This window comes from Trachypithecus francoisi, unplaced genomic scaffold (genome assembly GCF_009764315.1).
Source record: "Trachypithecus francoisi isolate TF-2019V2 unplaced genomic scaffold, Tfra_2.0 Lachesis_group6, whole genome shotgun sequence".
NCBI lineage: Eukaryota > Metazoa > Chordata > Mammalia > Primates > Cercopithecidae > Trachypithecus > Trachypithecus francoisi.
The window spans coordinates 124,688,730-124,695,054 of NW_022681471.1; the positions used below are offsets into that span (position 1 = coordinate 124,688,730).

At 39.6% G+C, this 6,325-nt stretch overlaps 1 non-coding gene across 1 annotated transcript; it reads right to left on the bottom strand.

Moving 5' to 3' along the window:
- Positions 1-6,161: 6,161 nt before the first annotated feature.
- On the bottom strand, positions 6,162-6,325 carry LOC117078694. Its single transcript, XR_004435122.1, has one exon. It is a non-coding gene; the product is annotated as a U1 spliceosomal RNA (small nuclear RNA).

The following is a 6,325-nucleotide window of genomic DNA, read 5'->3' on the forward strand; positions in this document are numbered from 1 at the left end:
TTTTTGCAGGTCCCTGTCTCTATGCCTCTGTCCTTGCTTTCAATGTGTCTTTTCTCCATCTTATTTTTCTTTATCTTGCCACAAGGTAAAACTAACGTGGTATACTGTTTGGTTGTTCTTGTGGGATTTTTTAAATAACCTTTTAATTTTTGAATCATTTTAGGTTAATGAAAAAGTTACAAAGAAAATACAGAGAGATCCTGCATACCTTCAATTGACTACCGTTAGCTTACGTTATGTGGTACATTGGTCACCTTAAGATAGAACTTCAATACATTACATTAAACACTCCAGACTTTATTTGGATTTCTCCAGTTTTTTCCACAAATGCCCTCTCTTTCTCTTTCTTTCTTTCTTCTTCTTCCTTCCTTCCTTCCTTCCTTCCTTCTTCTTTCTTTCTTTCTTTCTTTCTTTCTTCTTTCTTTCTTTCTTTCTCTCTCTCTCTTTCTCTCTCTCTCTCTTTCTCTCTCTCTCTCTTTCTTTCTTCTTCCTTTTTTATTTTGTGTGTGTGACACAAATGTCACTTTGTCTCCCAGGCTGGAGTGCAGTAGCACAATCACAGCTTACTGCAGCCTCTACCTCCTGGGCTCAAGGCATTCTCCCACCTCAGCCTATCCAGTAGCTGGGACTACAGGCACGTGCCACCATGCTTAGCTAATTTTTGTATTTTTTGTAGCGATGAAGTGCTGGGATTATAGACATGAGCCACCGTGCCCAGCATGCAAATGTCCTTTTTCTGTTCCAAGATTTCATCAAAGGTACCACATTGCATTTAGTTATCATGTCTCCTTAGGCTCCCCCTGAGATGTGACAGTTTCTTTGTCTTTTCATTTCAAGACTTGGCAGTTTTGAGGAGGAATAGTCAGGTATTTTGTAGAATTTCCCTCCAATGCAGGTTAATCTGTTGTTTTCACATGATTAAACTGAAGGTATAGGTTTGAGAGAAAAAAAACTGGTGGCGAAGGGCCCTTCTCATCACATCTAACAAGGGTATATGCTACCAACATCACTTATCACTGGTGATGTGTTCTTGTTTTTAGTATCACTAAATGCCATTGTTTTTACTTTTAAAATGAGGCCAGGTGCGGTGGTTCACGCTGTAATCCTAGCACTTTGGGAAGGCAGGGCAGGCAGATCACTTGAGCTCAGGAGTTCAAGACCAGCCTGGGCAACATGGCAAAACCCCGTTTCTACAAAAAGGTACAAAAATTAGCAGGGAGTATTAGCACACATCTGTATCCCCAGCTACTAAAGAGGCTGAGGTGGGATGATTGATTGCTTGAGTCTGGGAGGTCAAGGCTGCAGTAAGCCGTGATCGTACCACTGCACTCACACCAGTGTGGGTAACAGAGTTGGAGCTTGTCTCAAAAAAAAGAGAAAGTGGAACGTTTTCTATGTTTCACTAAAACATAAATTTGAAACTCTTCCAACTTTTAAGTAAGTTGCTTTTATCTACTCTAATATATGAATGTGTCTCTGACACATAGAATTTACCCAGTATTATTTGTTGAATGAATATCTCTATATCTGTCTCCATCCTCATCTATACCATGGATCAAGCAGAGTCCATGAGTGGGAAACAGAAATTGTAGGCTGCCTAGGTGATAAACCATTTGAGAGTCCAACCACTGTTATCAATTGGGCTTTAAAAAGTTCATTGAAAATAACTTTGGAAAACTGCAATATATTTTCATCTTCCTAAAAGACCATTCTAAGTTTTCATTTGGTTTTGATATTCAACTCTGATGTTTTAAACAGTTCTAATGAAGTGAGAAGTAAGCATGTAAGAGTTAATAAATGCAGACCTTGGGAAATGGGGTGGTGCTTTGGAATTATTATTGAAAAATTGCTCATTTTCATTGCTCTTTGAAGATTTTTTGACCACGTGGTTATGTGCCATCTCATTAAATAAGAAACGCCCAACAACATCATCTTAGGCCATTTGGCCTAGCCAAATGGAAAGAGGCAGCCATTTAGGAGATTTGTTTTATTTTCTCTGTATCTTGATGAGTTTTCATGCTTTACCCAAAGCAGTGAGTTTTACGTTGCTGACAGACACAATTCAAAGATGCAAAGTAAAGTGAACTGTTTAAAAATTCAGCTTGCTTTATTTTGCAGAATGTGCATTCACTCAAAGCTAAGTGTAAAAGGCCAAAATAATTGCTAGCCTGTGCCGATGGCATTGGCGGCTTTGAGAGTGTTGTGCAGGTAAGTCAGCCTTTCTTGTGCCACTCATACAGAAAACGTATTGGCCACTGCAGGGAGATGAGGGAATCACGGCTGACCTGAGGGAATAAGAATTTCTTTTACTTTCTATTTCTTCTACATTATTGTTAATTATTTTAAACTATGTGGGCATTTTGCTAGTAATTAAAGGCCAAAAATCCCTTTTTGGGGATTTTGCCTTTTTTTTGTGGAGAAAGAGGGAAAATCTGTAATGCTCGTCTTTTGTTTTGAGAACTAACGTTCTTCCCTAAAAAGGTACAAAATACCTTCTCTCCAAGGCTGACAATGAGTCCAGAATACAGATAATAGGTCTGTGAGGGAAATATGAACAATTTCTTGCCTTTGCTCCTCTTTGGGTTCAAAAAGATATTAAGAAAACCGTGACATGAAGGGCTTTTGCAAGGAATCAAACACCTAAAAATCACTGTAAAATAGCATTTCAGAAATAAACTCCTCAGGACAATTCAGATACTAAAGCAGATTTGGTGTTTGGGTTCTTGCACACTGAATTACAAAGGAAAGATTTCTTAAGATAAGCATTTGTGTTTCGAATTTCCCCCACTTGGCTCTTTATGATAACAGCTTTCGTAATAGCATAGCAGTTGAAACATTTATATTGGAACAGAAATGCAATTACATGCAGATGTTGTCCTGTGATTCATTGCTTTGTGCTACATACATTTTCAAGCTGGAGAAAGAACAAGCAGGTCATCAAGTAAATGCTGTAGGCTGAGCTCCACTTATTCTCCTGACTTGAGTTATCTAATCTCTTTTGTGAGTGTTGCCACAATCTAGGCCTCCGTGGCCCTCCTTGGCAGCCTGTTTCATTGTGCAATTACTCCAACTACCGTCAAAAATTTCTTTTCATCCAACACAAATGTTCTTTACTTAATCCAAACCTGGTTCTTCCTCCAACATTCCTGATCCAAGGCGTATAAAATGACTGCCACATTTGTTTTGTTTTTCAAGTTTGTCATTGTTTTCTACTTTTCATCTAGGTGAAATTTGGCTGTTTGGTTTTGTTTTTCTTTGGCAATAAATGAACTCTGTTAGTGCCAGATAGTGATAAGAGCTATGAAGGAAGTAAAATGGGTAAAGTGATGTGGAACTACTGCAGGTGGGATGGATGGTGAGGTCAGCAATGTCAGTCATGGTTGTCACGGGCAGCCTCCTACCAGAGAAGACGTTTGCATAGACTCTGAGGACTGAGGCACTAGCAGTGAAGATAGCAGGTATATTTGTTTTCTATGGCTGCTGTAAAAAATTGTCACAAATTTGGTGGCCTAAAACAGGCCCAATTTATTTTCTTACTGTTTTGAGGGTCAGAAGTACAACACAAGCCTAACTGAGCTAAAATCAAACTGTTAGCAGGGCTATGTTTTTCTGGAGGTTCCAGGAGAGATTCTGATCCCTTTCACTTACCAGTTTCTAAAGGTGGTCCACATTCCTTAGATCATGGCCCCTTCCTCTATCTTCAAAGCCAGCAATGGCTGCTGGAGTCTTTCTCATATCACATCACTCTGAAACTGATTCTTCTGCCGGTTCCCCTTCTACATTGTAACAACCTGTGATGACATTGGTCCCCACAGATAGTCCGGTATAATCTTCTTATGAAGTCAGTTTATTAGCAACCTTAATTCCATCTACAACCTTAATTTACCATTGCCATGTAACATTACATATTCACAGGGTCCAGGGATTAGAATATGGACACCTTTGGGAGGTAATGATTCTACCTACCACACCAGGGAGAGCATTTCAGGCAGTGGGAAGGACATGTGCAAAGGTCCTGCTGTCTGAACAAAATGGTTATGTTGGAGACAGAGAAGGAAGGTGGTGGCTGGACACAGTGCTATAAGATTAGTTTGGAGGGGCTGGCAGAGGTCAGATTATGGGGAGCTCTCTGGGCAATGGGAAGAAAACTAGATTACATTCTAATTGTAGGAGGATACCACTCAAGGTTTTAGCAAAGAAGTAGCATGATCTAATAAATATTTATTTATTTATTTTTATTTTAATAGGTTTTTCGGGAGCAGGTGGTGTTTGGTTACATGAATAAGTTCTTTAGTGATGATTTCTGAGATTGTGGTGCACCCATCACCCAAGAAGTGTACGCTGTACTCAATGTGTGCTCTTTTATCCCTCACTTTTCTCCCACCCTTCCCCACCGAGTCCCCAGAGTACATTGTATCATTCTTATGCCTTTGTCTCCCTATAGCTTAGCTCCCACTTATGAGTGAGAACATATGATGTCTGGCTTTCCATTCCTGAGTTACTTCACTTAGAATAATAGTCTCCAACTCCATCCAGGTTGCCGTGAATGCCATTATTTCTTTCTTTTTTATGACTGAATAGTATTCTATGGTGTGTGTGTGTGTGTGTGTGTGTGTGTGTGTGTATCACATGATAAATAGTTTTTAAAGGTGACTTTGGCAGTTCTGTGAAGAATAGACTGTAGCAAGGCAAAAGCAGAAGTAGGGAAGACAATTAAAAAGCTATTGTAGCAATCTAGCTCATAAGTTCTCACTCAGAGTCAGTTTTGACCACTAGGGGACATTGGGCAATGTCTGAAGATAACTTTTGGTTGTCTCAACTTTAGGTGGGGGTATAATTGGATTGTTATCTAGTGAGTAGAGATCAGGGATGCTGCTAAGCATACTATAATGCACAGGACAGCAACCCCCACAACAGAGAATGATCCATTCTAACACAGTTGAGGTTAAGAAACTTGTCTAGGCAGGAGCCGATGCTATCTTGGACTAGGATGGGGTGGAGGTGATGATAAGCAGTCGGAATCAAGATTCAGGAGCATTTGGACCAACTCACCCATAACTATGATTCAGCTTTCTGACCTTTATCTAAGGAGGGAGATGCTATGGGATTGCTGCAAACCAGATTGGATTGGAGAATGTAAGGCTATGGGAACACCTGGGGAAGGGAAGGAGAAATGACATATAGAGTGCTGGGCTTTCCTTGAGGCAATCCAAAAGACACACCACAGGACTTCCATGTATGGGCTATGATACTGTGTTTGTTACTCCATTCATCCTTACTTTTCTAACGAATACCTCCAGGCATTGCATTCCTGTGTGCTTCTTTTTCCCACCTCCTTTGTACTTTGTGTTTATCATGATCTAGGACTGTGAACGCCAGGAACCTGGGTCCTATTTTCTTCTCCATCACCACTAGCTTGGTGACATTACAGAATTGACCTAACCTTTCCTCGTTTTCATTTTTACCTATGTCTAATGAAGGCAACATTTGCTTTATTGACTTCGGCTAGTATTGTGACTTTTCTTCCCTTTATTTCATTATTGTAATTATTCTCTAGGTTCTATTATATTTTTTCATCATTAATATATTTCCCAAAAAGACAATATAGTTGAGAAATATTTGAAAAATTGAGATGGTAAGTTATATTTCAGATGTATTTCCATGACATTTTCAAGAAGTACATATTCCAATTCTTTTGGAATATTTAATAAGGAGACTGGTGCATTAACATTTTTTGTTAATTTAATTTAATTTCATTCACTACTTTATTCACTAGCACCTGTGTGGAAACAATATTAAAGGAATCTGAGCAATAGGAAAATGACCAAAATAAAGCCTTTCCTGCCTTCTAGGCAGTTTCAGTCAGTTTGAGTGCCTTACCATTCTGAGACACTTTGTATAATGTAGAGAGCAGGGGTCTGCAAAGGATGGCCCAGGTCAGCTGTTTAGTTTGATAAAGTTTTATTGGAATACAGCCATGCCCATTCACGTATGCATTGTTTATGGATGCTTTGGATCACAACAGCAGAGTTGAATAGCTGCAACAAAGACATAATGACTGGCAAAGTTGCAAATATTACTCTCTGGCCCTTTGCAGAAAAAGTTTGCTGACCCCTGATCTAGAGCACTTAGTCTTTTTTTTTTTTTTTTTTTTTTTTTTTTAGGGGAAAGTGCGAACGCAGTCCCCCACTACCACAAATTATGCAGTCGAGTTTCCCACATTTGGGGAAATCGCAGGGGTCAGCACATCCGGAGTGCAATGGATAAGCCTCACCCTGGGAAAACCACCTTCGTGATCATGGTATCTCCCCTGCCAGGTAAGTAT